Consider the following 23913-nt stretch of genomic DNA (forward strand, 5'->3'; position numbering starts at 1 on the left):
TCAACATCTTCATCAGCACCATCTCATCTCCAAACCCTAGTTCATCACATGTAACCAATCTCCGTCTCGCGACTCCGATTGGTACTTGTAAGGTTGCTAGTAGTGTTGATTACTCTTTGTAGTTGATGCTAGTTGGATTATTTGGTGGAAGAGTTTATGTTCAGATCCTTGATGCTACTCATTACACCTCTGATCATGATTATGATTATTCTTTGTGAGTAGTTACTTTTGTTCCTGAGGACATGGGATAAGTCATGCTAATAATAGTCATGTGAATTTGGTATTCGTTCGGTATTTTGATATGTTGTATGTTGTTTTTCCTCTAGTGGTGTTATGTGAACGTCGACTACATAACACTTCACCATTATTTGGGCCTAGAGGAAGGCATTGGGAGGTAGTAAGTAGATGATGGGTTGCTAGAGTGACAGAAGCTTAAAACCCTAGTTTATGCGTTACTTCGTAAGGGGCTGATTTGGATCCACTAGTTTAATGCTATGGTTAGACTTTGTCTCAATTCTTCTTTCGTAGTTGCAGAAGCTAGCGAGAGGGGTTAATAATAAGTGGGATGCTTGTCCAAGTAAGGGCAGTACCCAAGTGCCGGTCCACCCACATATCAAACTATCAAAGTAACGAACGCGAATCATATGAACATGATGAAACTAGCATGACAGAAATTCCCGTGTATCCTCGGGAGCGTTTTTCCTCTTATAAGACTTTGTCGAGGCTTGCCCCTTGCTACAAAAGGGATTGGGACAGTTTGCTGCACTGTTGCTACTTTTGTTACTTGTTGCTCGATACGAATCATCTCACCACACAATCACTTGTTACCGATAATTTCAGTGCTTGCAGATTTTTCCTTGCTAAAAACCACTTGTCAGATCCTTCTGCTCCTCGTTGGGTTCGACACTCTTACTTATCGAAAGGACTAAGATTGATCCCCTATACTTGTGGGTCATCAATACTATTTTCTGGTGCCGTTGTCAGGGAGTGAAGCGCCTTTGGTAAGTGGAACTTGGTAAGGAAACATTCATATAGTGTGCTGAAATTTCTTGTCACTTGTCACTATGGATACTAATCCTTTGAGGGGCTTGTTCGGGGTATCTTCACCTCGAATGGGAGCACAAAGAGTTGCCCCTCAAGTTGCTGCACCTACTGAAAATATTTGATTTGAAATTCCTTCGGGTATGCTTGAGAAACTGCTGGCTAATCCTTTTACAGGAGATGGATCTTCACATCTAGACTTGCATATGATCTATGCAGATGAGGTTTGTAGTTTATTTAAGCTTGCAGGTGTGCCAGAGGATGAGGTCAAGAAGAAGGTCTTTCCTTTATCTTTGAAGGATAAGGCATTGACATGGTATAGGCTATGTGATGATACTGGATCATGGGACTACAATCGGTTGAAATTGGAATTTCATCAAAAGTTTTATCCTATGCATTTAGTACATCGTGATCGGAATTATATTTATAATTTTTGGCCTCGTGACAGAGAAAGCATCGCTCAATCTTGGGGGAGGCTTAAATCAATGCTATATTCATGCCCCAATCATGAGCTCTCGAGAGAAATTATCATTCAGAACTTCTATGCTCGGCTTTCTCATGATGATCGCACCATGCTTGACACTTCTTGTACCGGCACTTTTATGAAGAGATATATTGACTTCAAATGGAATTTATTGGAGAGAATTAAATGCAACTCTGAAGATTTGGAGCTTGAAGAAAGTAAGGAGTCAGGTATGAAGTTCACTTTTGATTGCGTTAAATCCTTTGTTGAGACAAATACTTTTTGTGACTTTAGCGCTAAGTATGGACTTGACTTTGAGATAGTAGCTTCATTGTGTGAATCCTTCGCTGCCCATATTGATCTCCCCAAAGAGAAGTGGTTTAAATTTCATCCTCCTTTAGAAGTCAATGTAGTCAAACCCACTCCAGTTGAAGAGAAAGTCATTGCCTATAATGATCCTGTTGTTCTCAGTGCTTACATTGAGACACCACCTTTCCCTGTTAGGATAAAGGATCATTCTAAAGCTTCAACTGTGATACGTACAGGCTATATTAGAACACCTACACCCCCTGAGCAAATTAGAGTTGAACCTAGCATTGCTATTATCAAAGATCTTCTGTCTGAAGAAGTTGAGGGACATAATATTCACTTTTGTGAAGATGCTGCTAGAATTGCTAAACCTCATGTTAGAGACAAACATAGGCGTGTTGTTGGCATGCCTGTGGTTTCTGTTAAGATAGGAGATTATTGTTATCATGGTTTATGTGACTTGGGTGCTAGTGTTAGTGCAATACCTCAATCCTTATACGATGAAGTCAAAGATGAGATTGCACCTGTTGAGATAGAACCTATAGATGCCTCTATTCAGCTTGCCAATAGAGATACTATCTGCCCTGTGGGAATTGTTAGGGATGTTGAAGTCTTGTGTGGTAAAACGAAGTATCCTGTTGATTTCCTCGTTCTTGCTACCGCTCAAGATAGCTTTTGTCCCATCATATTTGGCAGACCTTTTCTCAATACCGTCAATGCTCATATTGACTGTGAGAAGCAAACTGTCACTGTTGGCTTTGAAGGTGTGTCACATGAGTTCAATTTCTCTAAGTTTGGTAGACAACCTCATGAAAAGGAGTTGTCTAGTAGGGATGAAACTATTGCCTTAGCTTCTATTGCCGGGCCTCCTACTGATCCCTTAGAGCAATACTTGCTTGAGCATGAAAATGATATGCATATGGATGAAAGGGATGAAATAGATAGAGTTGTCTTAGAACAATATCCTATCCTTAAGAATAACTTGCGTGTTGAACTGCTTGGGGATCCACCTCCACCAAAGGGTGATCCTGTGTTCGAGCTCAAACAGTTGCCTGATACTCTTAAGTATGCCTATCTTGATGAAAAGGAGATATATCCTGTTATTATTAGTGCTAGCTTCTCAGAGGAGGAAGAAAAGAAGTTACTAAAAACTCTGAGGAAGCACCGTGCTGATATTGGATATACTCTTGATGATCTTAAGGGCATTAGTCCCACTCTATGCCAGCACAAGATCAAAACTGATCCTGAATTCAAACCAGTTGTTGATCATCAAAGGAGATTGAATCCTAAGATGAAAGAAGTAGTGAGAAAATAAATACTAAAGCTCCTGGAAGCGGGTATTATCTATCCTGTTGCTCATAGCAATTGGGTGAGTCCGGTGCATTGCGTTCCTAAGAAGGGAGGTATCACCGTTGTCCCTAATGACAAGGATGAGTTGATCCCACAGAGGATTATTACTGGCTATAGGATGGTGATTGATTTTAGGAAGTTGAATAAGGCGATTAGGAAAGATCATTACCCTCTCCCTTTTATCGACCAAATGCTAGAAAGGTTGTCCAAACACACACACTTCTGCTTTCTAGACGGTTATTCTGGTTTCTCCCAAATACCAGTTGCACAATCTGATAAGGATAAAACGACTTTCACCTGCCCTTTTGGTACCTTTGCCTATAGACGTATGCCTTTTGGCTTATGTAATGCACCTGCCACCTTTCAAAGATGTATGATGGCTATATTCTATGACTTTTGTGAAAAGATTGTTGAGGTTTTCATGGATGACTTCTCCGTTTACGGGTCTTCCTTTGATGATTGCCTCAGCAACCTTGATCGGGTCTTGCAGAGATGTAAAGACACCAATCTTGTCTTGAATTGGGAGAAGTGCCACTTTATGGTTAATGAAGGCACCGTCTTAGGACATAAAATTTTCGAAAGAGGTATTGAAGTCGATAATGCTAAGGTTGATGCAATCGAGAAAATGCCATACCCCACAGATATCAGAGGGATAAGAAGTTTCCTTGGTCATGCTGGTTTCTATAGAAGGTTCATCAAAGACTTCTATAAGATTTCTAGGCCTCTTACCAATCTTTTGCAAAAGGATATTCCTTTTGTTTTTGACGATGATTGTGAGGAAGCCTTCGAAATACCTAAGAGGGCTTTGAAAACTGCACCTATTGTTCAACCACCTGATTGGAACTTTCCTTTTGAGATCATGTGTGACGCTAGTGATTATGCTGTTGGTGATGTTCTAGGGCAAAGAGTTGATAAGAAGTTGAATGTTATTCACTACGCTTGTAAAACTCTAGATAGTGCCCAGAGAAACTATGCTACTACGGAGAAGGAATTTTTAGCAGTCGTGTTTGCATATGAAAAGTTCAGGTCTTACATAGTTGATTCCAAAGTCACTATTCACACTGATCATGCTTCTATCAAGTACCTCATGGAGAAGAAGGGCGCTAAACCTAGACTTATCAAATGGGTTCTCTTGCTACAAGAATTTGATTTGCACGTTGTCGACAGAAAGGGTGCTGATAACCCAGTAGCAGGTAACTTGTCTAGGTTGGAGAACGTTCTTGATGACCCACAACCTATTGATGATAGCTTTCCCAGTGAGCAATTGAATGTCATCAATGCTTCATGTAGTGCATCGTGGTATGCTCATTATGCAAACTATATCGTTGCCAAATATATACCACCTAGTTTCACGTACCAGTGATACGTCCCAAACGTATCTATAATTTTTGATGGTTTCACGCTGTTATCTTGTCTTCTTTGGTTGTTTTATGTACCTTTTATATCTTTTTTGGGACTAACTTATTAATTCAGTGCCAAGTGCTAGTTCCTGTTTTTTCCGTGTTTTGGACTCTTTTCAGATCTGATTTTGGAAGGGAGTCCAAACCGAAGAAAAATCCTAAAATGATTTTTCCCGAACGAAAGAAGACCAGGAGGCTTTTGGGCCAAGCCAGGTGGGCTCCAGGGAGCCCACAAGCCCCCACTCCGTCACCAGGGGGGAGGCGGCGGTGGGCAGGCTTGTGGCCTCCCTGGCCGCCCCCTGACCTAGGTCTTTGGCCTATAAATTCCCAAATATTCCGCAAAAAATCACGGGAGCCTCTAAAACACTTTTCTGCCGCCGCAAGCTTCCGTTTCCGTGAGATTGGAGACCCTTCCCGGCGCCCAGCCGGAGGGGACTTTGGAGTTGGAGGGCTTCTTCATCATCATCATCGCCCCTCCAATGACTCGTGAGTAGTTCACTTCAGACCTACGGTCCATAGTTAGTAGCTAGATGGCTTCTTCTCTTTCTTGGATCTTCAATACAAAGTTATCCATGATCTTCATGGAGATCTATCCGATGTAATCTTCATCGGCGGTGTGTTTGTCGAGATCCAATGAATTGTGGATTTGTGATCACATTATCTATGATATATATTTGAGTCTTTGCTGATTTCTTATATGCATGATTTCTTATATGCATGAATCAATAACAACCACCGCCCCTCCCCACACGGTGCCGCCGCAAACCCTCTGAGCAGGGAGAGCGAGGGAATGGCAGTGGAAGGAGGTAGCCAGTGTTGGGGAACGTCGCATGGGAAACAAAAATTTTCCTACGCGCACGAAGACCTATCATGGTGATGTCCATCTACGAGAGGGGATTTCCGATCTACGTACCCTTGTAGATCGCACAACAGAAGCGTTAAGAAATGCGGTTGATGTAGTGGAACGTCCTCACGTCCCTCGATCCTCCCCGCGAACCGTCCCACGAACCGTCCTGCGATCCGTCCCACGATCCGCTCCGATCTAGTGCCGAACGAACGGCACCTCCGCGTTCAGCACACGTACAGCTCGACGATGATCTCGGACTTCTTGATCCAGCAAGAGAGACGGAGAGGTAGATGAGTTCTCCGGCAGCATGACGGCGCTCCGGAGGTTGGTGGTGATCTAATCTCAGCAGGGCTCCGCCCGAGCTCCGCAAAAACGCGATCTAGAGGTAAAACCGTGGAGGTATGTGGTCGGGCTGCCGTGGCAAAAGTTGTCTCAAATCAGCCCTAAAATGCCACTATATATAGGAGGGAGGGAGGGGAGGAGGCAGCCTCAAAACCTAAAGGTTTGGCCGAAATTGGAGGTGGAGGAGTCCTACTCCAATCCTACTTGGAGTAGGATTCCACCTTCCTACTTGGAAACTCTTTCCACCTTGTGTTTTTTCCTTCTCAAACCTTATGGGCCTTAGTGGAAACTTATTCCAGCCCACTAGGGGCTGGTTTATCTCTTCCCATAGCCCATGAGATCCCTTGGGGCATGACACCCCTCCTGATGGTCCGCGGCACCCCTCCCGGCACTCCCACTACACTACCCATGAGCCCGAAACTTTTCCGGTAATGCACGAAAACCTTCCGGTAACCAAATGAGGTCATCCTATATATCAATCTTCGTTTCCGGACCATTCCGGAAACCCTCGTGATGTCCGTGATCTCATACGGGACTCCGAACAACATTCGGTAACCAACCATATAACTCAAATACGCATAAAATAACGTCGAACCTTAAGTGTGCAGACCCTGCGGGTTCGAGAACTATGTAGACATGACCCGAGAGACTCCTCGGTCAATATCCAATAGCGGGACCTGGATGCCCATATTGGATCCTACATATTCTACGAAGATCTTACCGTTTGAACCTCGGTGCCAAGGATTCATATAATCCCGTATGTCATTCCCTTTGTCCTTCGGTATGTTACTTGCGTGAGATTCGATCGTCAGTATCCGCATACCTATTTCAATCTCGTTTACCGGCAAGTCTCTTTACTCGTTCCGTAATACAAGATCCCGCAACTTACACTAAGTCACATTGCTTGCAAGGCTTGTGTGTGATGTTGTATTACCGAGTGGGCCCTGAGATACCTCTCCGTCATATGGAGTGACAAATCCCACTCTTGATCCATACTAACTCAACGAACACCTTCGGAGATACCTGTAGAGCATCTTTATAGTCACCCAGTTACGTTGCGACGTTTGATACACACAAAGCATTCCTCAGGTGTCAGTGAGTTATATGATCTCATGGTAATAGGAACACATACTTGACACGTAGAAAACAGTAGCAACAAAATGACACGATCAACATGCTACGTCTATTAGTTTGGGTCTAGTCCATCACATGATTCTCCTAATGATGTGATCCCGTTATCAAGTGACAACACTTGCCTATGGTCAAGAAACCTTGACCATCTTTGATCAATGAGCTAGTCAACTAGAGGCTTACTAGGGACAGTGTTTTGTCTATGTATCCACACATGCAGTGTGTTTCCAATCAATACAATTATAGCATGGATAATAAACGATTATCATGAACAAAGAAATATAATAATAACTAATTTATTATTGCCTCTAGGGCATATTTCCAACAGTCTCCCACTTGCACTAGAGTTAATAATCTAGTTCACATCACCATGTGATTCCAACGAATCCAACACCCATATAGTTATGGGGTCTGATCACGTCTTGCTCGTGAGAGAGATTTTAGTCAATGGTTCTGAAACTTTCAGATCCGTGTGTTCTTTACAAATCTTTATGTCATCTTATAGATGCTGCTACTATGTGCTATTCGGAAATACTCCAAATATCTACTCTACTATACGAATCCGTTTCACTACTCATAGTTATTTGGATTAGTGTCAAAGCTTGCATCGACGTAACCCTTTACGACGAACTTTTTAACCACCTCCATAATCGAGAAAAATTCCTTAGTCCATCAGTTACTATGGATAATTTTTGACCGCTGCTAGTGATTCAATCATGGATCACTCTCTGTACCTCTCAACAGACTTTGAGTCAAGGCACACGTCAGGTGCGGTACCCAGCATGGCATACTTCAGATTCTACGGCCAAGGCATAGAAGACGACCTTCGTCTATTCTCTTTATTCTGCCGGGGTCGGGTGTTGAGTCTTACTCAAATTCAAACCTTACAACGCAACCAAGAACTCCTTCTTTGCTGATCTATTTTGAACTCCTTCAAAAACTTGTCAAGGCATGCATCTTGTTGAAACTTCTATCAAGCGCTTTCGATCTATCTCCATGGATCTTTGATGCTCGACGTTCAAGTAGCGCAATCCAGGTATTCCTTTGAAAACTCCTTTCAAACAACCTTGTATGCTTTACAGAAATTCTACATTACTTCTGATCCACAATATGTCAACCACATATACTTATCAGAAATTCTATAGTGCTCCCACTCACTTCTTTGGAAATACAAGTTTCTCATAAACCTTGTACAAACCCAAAATCTTTGATCATCTCATCAAAGTGTATATTCCAACTCCGAGATGCTTGCACCAGTCCATTGAAGGATCGCTGGAGCTTGTAGACTTGCTATTATCTTTAGGATCAACAAAACCTCCTGGTTGTATCACATACAATGTTTGCTCAAGGAAACCGTCGAGGAAACAATGTTTTGACATCCTATGTGCAATATTTCATAAATAATGCATCAACCACTAACATAATTCTAACAGACTTTTAGCATCGCTACGAGTGAGAAAGTCTCATCATAGTCAACTGTTTGATCTTGTCGGAAACATCTTTGCGACAAGTCGAGCTTTTCTTAATAGTGACTTATCACCATCATCGTCTGTCTTCCTTTTAATGATCCATATTTACTCAATAGTCCTATGACCATCAAGTAGTTCTTCCAAAGTCTACACTTTGTTTTCATACATGGATCCTCTCTCGGATTTCATGGCTTCCAGCCATTTGTCGGAATCCGGGCCCACCATTGCTTTCTCCATAACTCGTAGGTTCACTGTTGCTCAACAACATGACCTCCAAGACAGGGTTACCGTACAACTCTGAAGTAGTACGCGACCTTGTCAACCTACGAGGCTTGTAGTAACTTGATCCGATGCTCGATGATCACCATCATCAGCTTTCACTTCAATTGGTGTAGGCGCTAGAGGAACAACTTCCTGCGCCCTGCTACACACTGGTTGAAGTGATGGTTCAATAACCTCATCAAGTTCTACCGCCCTCCCACTCAATTCTTTTGAGAGAAACCTTTCCTCGAGAAAGGATCTGTTTCTAGAAACAAACACTTTGCTTTCGGATCTGAGATAGGAGATGAACCCAACTGTTTTGGATATCCTATGAAGATGCGTTTATCCGCTTTGGGTTCGAGCTTATCAGACTGAAACTTTTTCACATAAATGTCGAAGCCCCAAACTTTCAAGAAACGACAGTTTAGATTTCTCTAAACCTCAGTCTATACTGTGTCATCTCAACGGAAATACGCGGTGCCCTATTTAAAGTGAATGCGGTTGTCTCTAATGCATAACCCATAAACGATAGTGGTAATTCGATAAGAGACATCATAGCATGCACCATACCAAATAGTGCGTGGCTATGACGTTCAGACACATCATCACACTATGATGTTCCAGGTGGCATGAACTGCGAAACAATTTCCACATTGTCTTAACTGCGTACCAAATCTCGTAACTTAGATAATCATTTCTATGATCATCTCATAGACAGTTTATCCTTTTGTTACGACGAACTTCACTCCGAAACAGAATTGAACTTTTCAATATTTCAGACTTGTGATTCATTAAGTAAATACTCTTGTATCTACTCAAATCGTCATTGAAGTAAGAACATAATGATATCCACTATGTGCCTCAGCACCCATTGGACTGCATACATCAAAATGTATCACTTCCAACAAGTTACTATCTTGTTTCATCTCAATGAAAACAAGGCCTTGATCATGTGGTATGATTTGCATGTCACTAGTGATTCAAAATCAAGTGAGTATAAAGATCCATTAGCATGGAGCCTCTTCATGCAATTTATACCAACATGACTCAAGCGGCAGTGCCACAAGTAAGTGGTACTATCATCATTACCTCGTATCTTTTGGCACCAATATCATGAACATGTGTGACACTACGATCGAGATTCAATAAACCATTGAAGGTGATTATTCAAGCAAATAGAGTAACCATTATTCTATTTAAATGAATAATCGTATTGCAATAAACACGATCCAATCATGTTCATGCTTAACGCGAGCACCAAATAACAATTATTTAGGTTTAACACCAATCCCGATGGTAGAGGGAGCGTGCGACGTTTGATCATATCAACCTTGGAAACACTTCCAACACATATCGTCACCTCGCCTTTAGCTAGTCTCCGTTTATGCCGTAGCTTTCATTTCGTGTTACTAATCACTTAGCAACCGAACCGGTATCCAATACCCTCGTGCTACTAGGAATACTAGTACGTACACATCAACATCATGTATATCAAATATACTTCTTTCGACTTTTGCCAACCTTCTTATCTACCAAGTATCTAGAGTTGCTCCGCCTCAGTGACCGTTCCCCTCATAACAGAAGCACTTAGTCCCGGGCTTGGGTTTAATCTGGGGTCTCTTCATTAATGCAGCAACTGCTTTGCCGTTTCACGAAGTATCCCTTCTAGCCCTTGCCTTTCTCGAAACTTAGTGGTTTTACTAACCATCAACTATTGATGCTCCTTCTTGATTTATACTCTCGCAGTGTCAAACATCGCGAATCGCTCAAGGATCATTGTATCTATCCTTGATATGTTATAGTTCATCACGAAGCTCTCACAGCTTGGTGGCAGTGACTTTGGAGAACCATCACTATCTTATCTGGAAGATCAACTCCCACTTGATTCAAGCGATTGTCGTACTCAGATAATCTGAGCACACACTCAACGATTGAGCTTTTCTCCTTTACTTCGTGGACAAAGAATCTTTGTCGGAGGTCTCATACCTCTTAACAAGGGCACAAGCATGAAATCACAATTTCATCTCTTTAGAACATCTCTCATGTTCTATGACGTTTCAAAACGTCTTCGGCGCCTTGCTTCTAAGCCATTAAGTATTTTGTACTGAACTATCGTGTAGTCATCAGAAACATGTATGTCGGATGTTCACAACATTTACAGACGGCGCTCGAGGTGCAGCACACCGAGTGCTGCATTAAGGACATAAGCCTTCTGCGCAGCAACGAGGACAATCCTCGGTTTTACAGACTCAGTCTGCAAAGTTTGCTACTATCAACTTTCAACTAAATTTTCTCTAGGAACATATAAAAAACAGTAGAGCTATAGCGCAAGCTACATCGTAATTCGCAAACACCATTAGACTATGTTCATGACAATTAGTTCAATTAATTATATTACTTAAGAACTCCCACTCAAAAAGTACATCTCTCTAGTCATTTGAGTGGTACATGATCCAAATCCACTATCTCAAGTCCCATCATCACTTGAGTCGAGAATAGTTTCAGTGGTAAGCATCTCTATGCTAATCATATCAACTATACGATTCATGCTCGACCTTTCGGTCTCATGTGTTCCGAGGCCATGTCTGCACATGCTAGGCTCGTCAAGCTTAACCCGAGTGTTCCGCGTGTGCAACTGTTTTTCACCCGTTGTATGTGAACGTTGAGTCTATCACACCCGATCATCACGTGGTGTCTCGAAACGAAGAACTGTCGAAACGGTGCACAGTCGGGGAGAACACAATTTCGTCTTGAAATTTTAGGAGATCACCTCATAATGCTACCGTCGTTCTAAGCAAGATAAGGTGCATAAAGGATTAACATCACATGCAATTCATAAGTGACATGATATGGCCATCATCATGTGCTTCTTGATCTCCATCACCAAAGCACCGGCACGATCTTCTTGTCACCGGCGTCACACCATGATCTCCATCAACGTGTCGCCATCGGGGTTGTCGTGCTACTCATGCTATTACGACTAAAGCTATGTCCTAGCAATATAGTAAACGCATCTGCAAGCACAAACCTTAGTTTAAAGACAACCCTATGGCTCCTGCCGGTTGCCGTACCATCGACGTGGAAGTCGATATTAACTATTACAACATGATCATCTCATACATCCAATATATCACATCACATCGTTGGCCATATCACATCACAAGCATACCCTGCAAAAACAAGTTAGACGTCCTCTAATTGTTGTTGCATGTTTTACGTGGTGACCATGGGTATCTAGTAGGATCGCATCTTACTTACGCAAACACCACAACAGAGATATATGAATTGCTATTTAACCTCGTCCAAGGACCTCCTCGGTCAAATCCGATTCAACTAAAGTTGGAGAAACTGACACTCGCCGGTCATCTTTGAGCAACGGAGTTACTCGTAGCGATGAAACCAGTCTCTCGTAAGCGTACGAGTAATGTCGGTCCGAGCCGCTTCGATCCAACAATACCGCAGAATCAAGAAAAGACTAAGGAGGGCAGCAAAATGCACATCACTGCCCACAAAAACTTTTGTGTTCTACTCGAGATTACATCTACGCATGAACCTAGCTCATGATGCCACTATAGGGGAACGTCGCATGGGAAACAAAAATTTTCCTACGCGCACGAAGACCTATCATGGTGATGTCCATCTACGAGAGGGGATTTCCGATCTACGTACCCTTGTAGATCGCACAGCAGAAGCGTTAAGAAACGCGGTTGATGTAGTGGAACGTCCTCACGTCCCTCGATCCGCCCCGCGAACCGTCCCACAAACCGTCCCGCAATCCGTCCCATGATCCGCTCTGATCTAGTGCCGAACGGACGGCACCTCCGCGTTCAGCACACGTACAGCTCGACGATGATCTCGGCCTTCTTGATCCAGCAAGAGAGACGAAGAAGTAGATGAGTTCTCCGGCAGCGTGACGGCGCTCCGGAGGTAGGTGGTGATCTAATCTCAGCAGGGCTCCGCCCGAGCTCCGCAGAAACGCGATCTAGAGTTAAAACCGTGGAGGTATGTGGTCGGGCTACCGTGGCAAAAGTTGTCTCAAATCAGCCCTAAAACCCCACTATATATAGGAGGGAGGGAGGGGAGGAGGCAGCCTCAAAACCTAAAGGTTTGGCCGAAATTGGAGGTGGAGGAGTCCTACTCCAATCCTACTTGGAGTAGGATTCCACCTTCCCACTTGGAAACTCTTTCCACCTTGTGTTTTTTCCTTCTCAAACCTTATTGGCCTTAGTGGGAACTTATTCCAGCCCACTAGGGGTTGGTTTATCTCTTCCCATAGCCCATGAGACCCCTTGGGCGTGACACCCCTCCCGATGGTCCCCGGCACCCCTCCCGGCACTCCCAGTACACTATCGATGAGCCCGAAACTTTTCTGGTAATGCACGAAAACCTTCCGGTAACCAAATGAGGTCATCCTATATATCAATCTTCGTTTCCGGACCATTCCGGAAACCCTCGTGACGTACGTGATCTCATCCGGGACTCCGAACAACATTCGGTAACCAACCATATAACTCAAATACGCCTAAAACAACGTCGAACCTTAAGTGTGCAGACCCTGCGGGTTCGAGAACTATGTAGACATGACCCGAGAGACTCCTCGGTCAATATCCAATAGCGGGACCTGGATGCCCATATTGGATCCTACATATTCTATGAAGGTCTTATCGTTTGAACCTCAGTGCCAAGGATTCATATAATCCCGTATGTCATTCCCTTTGTCCTTCGGTATGTTACTTGCCTGAGATTTGATCGTTAGTATCCGCATACCTATTTCAATCTCGTTTACCGGCAAGTCTCTTTACTCATTCCGTAATACAAGATCCCGCAACTTACACTAATTCACATTGCTTGCAAGGCTTGTGTGTGATGTTGTATTACCGAGTGGGCCCCGAGATACCTCTCCGTCATACAGAGTGACAAATCCCAGTCTTGATCCATACTAACTCAACGAACACCTTCGGAGATACTTGTAGAGCATCTTTATAGTCACCCAGTTACATTGCGACGTTTGATACACACAAAGCATTCTTCCGGCGTCAGTGAGTTATATGATCTCATGGTCATATGAACACATACTTGACACGTAGAAAACAGTAGCAACAAAATGACACGATCAACATGCTACGTCTATTAGTTTGGGTCTAGTCCATCACATGACTCTCCTAATGATGTGATCCCGTTATCAAGTGACAACACTTGCCTATGGTCAGGAAACCTTGACCATCTTTGATCAACGAGCTAGTCAACTAGAGGCTTACTAGGGATATTGTTTTGTCTATGTATCCACACATGCACTGTGTTTCCAATCAATACAATTATAGCATGGATAATAAACGATTATCATGAACAAAGAAATATAATAATAACTAATTTATTATTGCCTCTAGGGCATATTTCCAACAGCCAGGCTCTAGGACCCGCGCTGGGCAGGCCCACGATGCCGAATCGCAATGGGCTCAACAAGATCCTCCCCATGGTCGCGACCAGCTCGGGCAAATGGGGGCCAACCAAGATTACAAGGATATCAAATCATGCATATAAGAAATCAGCAAAGACTCAAATATAATTCATAGATAATATGATCACAAATCCACAATTCATCTGATCTCGACAAACACACCGCCAAAGAGGATTACATCGGATAGATCTCCATGAAGATCATGGAGAACTTTGTATTGAAGATCCAAGAGAGAGAAGAAGCCATCTAGCTACTAACTACGAACCCGTGGGTCTGAAGTGGACTACTCACGAGTCATTGGAGAGGCGATGATGTTGATATAGAAGCCCTCCAACTCCAAAGTCCCCTCCGGTAGGGCACCGCGAATGGTCTCCAGATGAGATCTCGCGGAAACGGAAGCTTGCGGCGGCGGAAAAGTGTTTTCGTGGATGCCCTGATTTTTTCTGCGATTTTAGGGAATTTACAGGCCAAAGAGCTAGGGCAGGGGAGCGCCAGGGAGGCCACAAGCCTGGTTGCCGCGGGCCCCCCTGACCGCGGCAACAGGGCTTGTGGGCCCCCTGCCTTGGCCCTCAAGTCCCCCGATCTTCTTCTGTTCTGGAAAATTTATTTCGGGGATTTTATTCCGTTTGGACTCCGTTCCAAAATCAGATCTGAAAAGAGTTAAAAACACAGAAAAAACAGGAACTAGCACTCGGCACTGAATTAATAAGTTAGTCCCAAAAAAGATATAAAAGGTATATAAAACATCCAAAGTTGACAAGATAACGACATGAAACCATCAAAAATTATAGATACGTTTGAGACGTATCACCCCTCCCCTCCTCCTATATATATTGGTGGTTTTAGGGCTTTTTGAGACATAACTTTGCCACGTGCAACTAAAACCTATACCACGTAGTTCTTCCTCTAGATTAGATTTACGTGAAGCTCGAAGAACTCATCTACTTCCCCGTCACTTGATAACTGGATCACATCATTAGGAGAATGATGTGATGGACAAGACCCAAATCATCACCAACACCAGCGCGCCGTCACACTGCCGGAGAACTCATCTACTTCCCTGTCTCTCTTGCTGGATCAAGAAGGCGGAGATCGTCATTGAGCTGTACGTGTGCTGAACGCGGAGGTGCCGTCCGTTCGGTACTAGATCGGGACGGATCATGGGACGATGGTGATTTGAATCATGAAGCTGTACCACTACATCAACCGCGTTTCTTAACGCTTTCCGCTTAGCGATCTACAATGGTATGTGGATCCGATCTCCCTCTCGTAGATGAATATCACCATGATATGTCTTCGTGTGTGTAGGAAATTTTTTGTTTCCCATGCAACGTTCCCCATTAGAGTCATACCCAACGTGGGCTCACGGGCTACTGTCGGGGCCTTGGGATCGGGGGTCCCCAGGCCCGTCGGCCTGTGGCCTCGGGCACAACACGACCAGATAAGCCTGGTTCGGCCCATCGGCGAGTGTGGCAAGGAGGACCTTCGTGAGGGCCCTTGCCTCACGAGGTGAGCACTTGGAGGTCATCACCAAGGGCCTCGAGAGGGCATACGTCGCGAGGCTTACCTCTGAGACCCTTGTGATCCGGGCCCGCCTAGGGCGACTTGGCAGGTCCCCGTGGCCTGACGCTTTCACATGGATGAGGCAGGCGGCGTAGGAGTGGTGCCAGCGGGCGCGAACACAGAGGATTTCCCCTTGTGTGCTAAGTAGGCTCCGCCCCCGAAGCGACCCCCAAAGGTTTCTCGTTCCATGCAAGGGGACCAAAGCTAGGGGGCTCGGCAGGACAAAGGTCACCCCTGAGCCCACCTGCGCCTCATGAAGAGAATCTTTTGCAGGAGAAGACCACTTTTGTCACGGCGGACTGTAGTCATGTCCCCTTTCGAAAATGGCAGGTGTGGCAACCCATCCCACCAATGTTTTTGGGGGAAGAGGACCAAGGCTAGTATATAGGAGAGGCCCGACCTCCGTAGAAGGGGATCCAATTACATCCCCGGTCTAGGGCAAGAACCTACCTTTGTACTTTTCTTCCACCTCAAGCAATCCCACCACAAGAAGAAGTATGGTTTTACACCGGGTGGTGGCCTGAACTTGGGTAAACTTCCGTGTGTTTCACCTCCTCTTCCTAGCTCGCGCCACCGTAGAGACGTCGTGAGGTTGAGAGGTCGAACAAGGTTGGAGAGCGAGTGCACCCCAGTGTTCAAACCTTTCCTTGATTCCGCGGAGCCCCGATTCCTACATTTGGGGCACCAAGTAGGGGTGCGCAGTCATTCTCTGGCTCTAGTTTTAACTCGGGCTTCACCGTCTCCGTGGTGGACATCCACCATCTATGCACCGAGCCGGCAGCCGCTCGACGCGTCGGCACCGTCACCTTCGCCGAGCCAATCGTGCACGGACAGGAAGGTGCCCATGCCCATGGAGCCGGCGTGGACTGATACATCTCCAACGTATCTATAATTTTTTATGGTTTCATGCTATTATCTTGTCAAACTTTGGATGTTTTGCATGCCTTTTATATATTTTTTGGGACTAACTTATTAACTCAGTGCCAAGTGCCAGTTCCTGTTTTTTCCTTGTTTTTGACCCCTTTCAGAGGAGATTTTGAAACGGAGTCAAAACGGAAGAAAATCCCCGAAAAGATTTTTTTTGGAACGGAAGAAGATCGGGGAACTTGGGAGCCAAGGCAGGGGAGCCCCAGGGGCGCCACAAGCTCCCACCCCACGGCCAGGGGGGCGCGCCATCCAGGCTTGTGGGCCCCCTGGACGTCCCCTGACCTAGGTATTTCGCCTATATATTCCCATAAATTCCAGAAAAAATCAGGAGATCATCGCATTCGCTTTTCCGCCGCCGCAAGCTTCTGTCTCCGCAAGATCCCATCTGGGGCACGTCCTAGTGCCCTGTCGGAGGGGGGATTCAGACACGGAGGGCTTCTTCATCAAGACCATGACCTCTCCGATGATGCGTGAGTAGTTCACCATAGACCTACGGGTCCATAGCTAGTAGCTAGATGGCTTCTTCTCTCTCTTGGATCTTCAATACAAAGTTCTCCATGATCTTCATGGAGATCTATCCGATATAATCTTCTTTTACGGTGTGTTTGTCGAGATCCGATGAATTGTGGATTTATGATCAGATTATCTATGAATCTTATTTGAGTTTCTTCTCATCTCTCTTATGCATGATTTCATATCCTTGTAATTCTCTTCGAGTTGTGGGTTTTGTCTGGCCAACTAGATCTATGATTCTTGCAATGGGAGAAATGATTGGTTTTGGGTTCATACCGTGCGGTGACCTCACCCAGTGACAGAAGGGGTAGCGAGGCACGCATCGTGTTGTTGCCATCAAGGGTAAAAAGATGGGGGTTTCATCATTGGTTTGAGATTATCCCTCTACATCATGTCATCTTGCTTAAAGCGTTACTCTGTTTGTCATGAACTCAATACACTAGATGCATGCTGGATAGGGGTCGATGTGTGGAGTAATAGTAGTAGATGCAGAAAGTATCGGTCTACTTGTCTCGGACGTGATGCCTATATGCATGATCATTGCCTTAGATATCGTCATGACTTTGCGCGGTTCTATCAATTCCTCGAGAGTAATTTGTTCACCCACCGTAATACTTGCTATTTTGAGAGAAGCCTCTAGTGAACACTATGGCCCCCAGGGTCTACTCCACACCATATTTTCAGCCTTACACTTTTTACTTCGTTGCACTTTCCACCAACAGATCTCACTTTGCAAACATTCTTGAAGGGATTGACAACCCCTTTGAAGCGTTGGGTGCAAGCTTGTTTGTGTTTGCGCAGGTACTCTGGACTTGACGAGACCCTCCTTCTGGATCGATACCTTGGTTCTCAAACTGAGGGAAATACTTACTGCTCCTATGCTGCATCACCCTTTCCTCTTCAAGGGAAGAACCAACGCAAGCCCAGCCTATGTCAACGTGTCAATTTCTGGCACTGTTGTCTGTGGGATAGCATGGACCGGCATGAACTGGGCTTGGAGGGCATTGGCAGTGTCGATGAGCTTGCAGACGTGGTGCTCCTACAATGCGCGCTCCTCGCCCTCCAAGTTAGCCAGGCCAGCCATGGTGGCGTCGATGGCCTTTAGGTTGGCCGCAGACGTGTCTTAGGTGGGGAAGTTCTCATCGAGAATGTCGGCGACAGCACGGCCGCACTAACGCACCTCACCATGCCGGCTGGGCTCAGTGCTAGCTGGGGTGAGGCCATACACGGTGTTGTACTCGCGATGCGCGGACTCCATCCGGCGCTGCATGGTGCCGAGGGCGGTAGCCTCCCCAAATACCTGCTTGTGGGCCACCTCAATCTTAGCCGTGGCAGCAGACGTGTTGGGAGATGGTGCGATGGGGTTCGTAGTGTTGGGGAACGTCGCATGGGAAACAAAAATTTTCCTACGCGCACGAAGACCTATCATGGTGATGTTCATCTACGAGAGGGGATGAGCGATCTACGTACCCTTATAGATCGTACAGCAGAAGCGATTAGAGATCGCGGTTGATGTAGTGGAACGTCCTCACGTCCCTCGATCCGCCCCGCGAACAATCCCGCGATCAGTCCCACGATCTAGTACCGAACGGACGGCACCTCCGCGTTCAGCACACGTACAGCTCGACGATGATCTCGGCCTTCTTGATCCAGCAAGAGAGACGGAGAGGTAGAAGAGTTCTCCGGCAGCGTGACGGCGCTCCGGAGGTTGGTGATGATCTTGTCTCAGCAGGGCTCCGCCCGAGCTCCGCAGAAACGTGATCTAGAGGAAAAACTATGGAGGTATGTGGTCGGGCAGCCGTGAGAAAGTCGTCTCAAATCAGCCCTAAAACCTCCGTATATATAGGTGGGAGGGAGGGGAGGAGGCAGCCTCAAAAACCCAAAGGTTTGGCCGAAATTGGAGGTGGAGGAGTCCTACTCCAATCCTACTTGGAGTAGGATTCCACCTTCCCACTTGGAAACTCTTTCCACCTTGTGTTTTTTCCTTCTCAAACCTTATGGGCCTTAGTGGGAACTTATTCCAGCCCACTAGGGGCTGGTTTATCTCTTCCCATAGCCCATGAGACCCCTTGGGGCGTGACACCCCTCCCGATGGTCCCCGGCACCCCTCCCGGCACTCCCGGCACACTACCGATGAGCCCGAAACTTTTCCGGTAATGCCCGGAAACTTTCCGGTAACCAAATGAGGTCATCCTATATATCAATCTTCGTCTCCGGACCATTCCGGAAACCCTCGTGACGTCCGTGATCCCATCCGGGACTCCGAACAACATTCGGTAACCAACCATATAACTCAAATACGCATAAAACATCGTCGAACCTTAAGTGTGCAGACCCTGCCGGTTCGAGAACTATGTAGACATGACCCGAGAGACTCCTCGGTCAATATCCAATAGCGGGACCTGGATGCCCATATTGGATCCTACATATTCTACGAAGATCTTATCGTTTGAACCTCAGTGCCAAGGATTCGTATAATCCCGTATGTCATTCCCTTTGTCCTTCGGTATGTTACTTGCCCGAGATTCGATCGTCAGTATCCGTATACCTATTTCAACCTCGTTTACCGGCAAGTCTCTTTACTCGTTCCGTAATACAAGATCCCGCAACTTACACTAAGTTACATTGCTTGCAAGGCTTATGTGTGATGTTGTATTACCGAGTGGGCCCCGAGATACCTCTCCGTCACACGGAGTGACAAATCCCAGTCTTGATCCATACTAACTCAACTAACACCTTCGGAGATACCTGTAGAGCATCTTTATAGTCACCCAGTTACGTTGCGACGTTTGATACACACAAAGCATTCCTCCGGTGTCAGTGAGTTATATGATCTCATGGTCATAGGAATAAATACTTGACACGCAGAAAGCAGGAGCAACAAAATGACACGATCAACATGCTACGTCTATTAGTTTGGGTCTAGTCCATCACATGATTCTCCTAATGATGTGATCCCGTTATCAAGTGACAACACTTGCCTATGGCCAGGAAACCTTGACCATCTTTGATCAACGAGCTAGTCAACTAGAGGCTTACTAGGGACAGTGTTTTGTCTATGTATCCACACAAGTATTGTGTTTCCAATCAATACAATTATAGCATGGATAATAAACGATTATCATGAACTAAGAAATATAATAATAACTAATTTATTATTGCCTCTAGGGCATATTTCCAACAGTCTCCCACTTGCACTAGAGTCAATAATCTAGTTCACATCACCATGTGATTCCAACGAATCCAACACCCATATAGTTATGGGGTCTGATCACGTCTTGCTCGTGAGAGAGGTTTTAGTCAACGGTTCTGAAACTTTCAGATCCGTGCGTTCTTTACAAATCTTTATGTCATCTTTATAGATGCTGCTACTACGTGCTATTCGGAAATGCTCCAAATATCCACTCTAATATATGAATCCGTTTCACTACTCATAGTTATTCAGATTAGTGTCAAAGCTTGCATCGACGTTACCCTTTACGACGAACTCTTTAACCACCTCCATAATCGAGAAAAATTCCTTAGTTCATTTGTTACTAAGGATAAATTTTGACCGCTGCTAGTGATTCAAACATGGATCACTCTCTGTACCTCTCAACATACTTTGAGTCAAGGCACACTTCAGGTGCGGTACACAGCATGGCATACTTTAGATTCTACGGCTAAGGCATAGAAGACGACCTTCATCTATTCTCTTTATTCTGCCGTGGTCGGGTTTTGAGTCTTACTCAAATTCACACCTCACAACGCAACCAAGAACTCCTTCTTTGCTGGTCTATTTTGAACTCTTTCAAAAACTTGTCAAGGCATGCATCTTGTTGAAACTTCTATTAAGCGCTTTCGATCTATCTCCATAGATCTTTGATGCTCAACCTTCAAGTAGCATAATCCAGGTACTCCTTTGAAAACTTCTTTCAAACAACCTTGTATGCTTTACAGAAATTCTACATTACTTCTGATCCACAATATGTCAACCACATATACCTATCAGAAATTCTATAGTGCTCCCACTCACTTCTTTGGAAATACAAGTTTCTCATAAACCTTGTACACACCCAAAATCTTTGATCATCTCATCAAAGTGCTTATTCCAACTCCGAGATGCTTGCACCAGTCCATTGAAGGATCACTGGAGCTTGCATACTTGCTAGTATCTTTAGGATCGACAAAACCTTCTGGTTGTATCACATACAATGTTTGCTCAAGGAAACCGTCGAGGAAACAATGTTTTGACATCCTACGTGCAATATTTCATAAATAATGCAGCAACTACTAACATAATTCTAACAGACCTTTAGCATCGCTACGAGTGAGAAAGACTCATCATAGTCAACTGTTTGATCTTGTCGAAAACATCTTTGCGACAAGTCGAGCTTTTCTTAATAGTGACTTATCACCATCATCGTCTGTCTTCTTTTAAAGATCCATTTTACCCAATAGTCCCATGACCATCAAGTAGTTCTACCAAAGTCTACACTTTGTTTTCACACATGGATCCTCTCTCGGATTTTATGGCTTCCAGCCATTTGTCGGAATCTGGGCCCACCATCGCTTTCTCCATAACTCGTAGGTTCACTGTTGCTCAACAACATGACCTCCAAGACAGGGTTACCGTACTACTCTGCAGCAGTACGCGACCTTGTCGACCTACGAGGTTTGTAGTAACTTGATTCGAAGCTTAATGATCACCATCATCAGCTTCCACTTCAATTGGTGTAGGCGCCACAGGAACAACTTCCTACGCCCTGCTACACACTGGTTGAAGTGATGGTTCAATAACCTCATCAAGTTTTACTACCCTCCCACTCAATTCTTTCGAGAGAAACCTTTTCTCGAGAAAGGATCCGTTTCTAGAAACAAACACTTTGCTTTCGGATCTGAGATAGGAGATGTACCCAACTGTTTTGGATATCCTGTGAAGATGCATTTATCCGCTTTGGGTTCGAGCTTATCAGACTGAAACTTTTTCACATAAGTTTCGAAGCCCCAAACTTTCAAGAAACGACAGTTTAGATTTCTCTAAACCTCAGTCTATACTGTGTCATCTCAACGGAAATACGCGGTGCCCCATTTAAAGTGAATGTGGTTGCCTCTAATGCATAACCCATAAACGATAGTGGTAATTCGATAAGAGACATCCCAGCATGCACCATACTAAATAGTGCGTGGCTATGACGTTCAGACACATCATCACACCATGATGTTCCAGGTGGCATGAACTGTGAAACAATTTCCACATTGTCTTAACTGTGTACCAAAAATTCGTAACTCAGATATTCATTTCTATGATCATATCGTAGACAGTTCATCCTCTTGTTACGACGAACTTCACTCTGAAACAGAATTGAACTTTTCAATATTTCAGACTTGTGATTCATTAAGTAAATACTCCTGTATCTACTCAAGTCGTCAGTGAAGTAAGAACATAATGATATCCACTGCGTGCCTCAACACTCACTGGACTGCATACATCAAAATGTATCACTTCCAACAAGTTACTATCTTGTTTCATCTCAATGAAAACAAGGCCTTGCTCATGTGGTATGATTTGCATGTCACTAGTGATTCGAAATCAGGTGAGTAAAGATCCATCAGCATGGAGCCTCTTCATGCAATTTATACTAACATGACTCAAGCGGCAGTGCCACAAGTAAGTGGTACTATCATCATTTAACTCGTATCTTTTGGCACCAATGTGTAACACTACAATCGAGATTCCATAAACCATTGAAGGTGATTATTCAAGCAAATAGAGTAACCATTATTCCTTTTGAATGAATAATCGTATTGCAATAAACACGATCCAATCATGTTCATGCTTAACGCAAGCACCAAATAACAATTATTTAGGTTCAACACCAATCCCGATGGTAAAGGGGGCGTGTGACGTTTGATCATATCAACCTTGGAAACACTTGTAACACGTATCGTCACCTCGCCTTTAGCTAGTCTCCGTTTATGCCGTAGCTTTCATTTCGCGTTACTAATCACTTAGCAACCGAACCAGTATCCAATACCCTCGTGCTACTAGGAGTACTAGTAAAGTACACATCAACATTATGTATATCAAATATACTTCTCTCGACTTTTGCCAGCCTTCTTATCTACCAAGTATCTAGAGTTGCTCCGCCTCAGTGACTGTTCCCCTTATTACAGAAGCACTTAGTCTCGGGTTTGGGTTTAATCTTGGGTCTCTTCATTAGTGCAGCAACTGTTTTGCCGTTTCACGAAGTATCCCTTCTAGCCCTCGCCTTTCTTGAAACTTAGTGGTTTTTCAAACCATCAACTATTGATGCTCCTTCTTGATTTCTACTTTCGCAGTGTCAAACGTCGCGAATCTCTCAAAGATCATTGTATCTATCCTTGATATGTTATAGTTCATCACGAAGCTCTCAAAGCTTGGTGGCAGTGACTTTTGGAGAACCATCACTATCTCATCTGGAAGATTAGCTCCCACTTGATTCAAGTGATTGTCGTACTCAGACAATCTGAGCACACGCTCAACGATTGAGCTTTTCTCCTTTACTTTGTGGTCAAAGAATTTTGTTGGAGGTCTCGTACCTCTTAACAAGGGCACAAGCATGAAATCACAATTTCATCTCTTTAGAACATCACTTATGTTCCGTGACGTTTAAAACGTTTTCGGTGCCTTGCTTCTAAGCCATTAAGTACTTTGCACTGAACTATCGTGTAGTCATCAGAAACGTGTATGTCGGATGTTCACAGCATCCACAGACGACGCTCGAGGTGCAGCACACCGAGTGGTGCATTAAGGACATAAGCCTTCTGCGCAGCAACGAGGACAATCCTCGGTTTTACAGACTCAGTCTGCAAAGTTT

Source organism: Hordeum vulgare, chromosome 5H (genome assembly GCF_904849725.1).
Source record: "Hordeum vulgare subsp. vulgare chromosome 5H, MorexV3_pseudomolecules_assembly, whole genome shotgun sequence".
Taxonomy (NCBI): Eukaryota; Viridiplantae; Streptophyta; class Magnoliopsida; order Poales; family Poaceae; genus Hordeum; species Hordeum vulgare.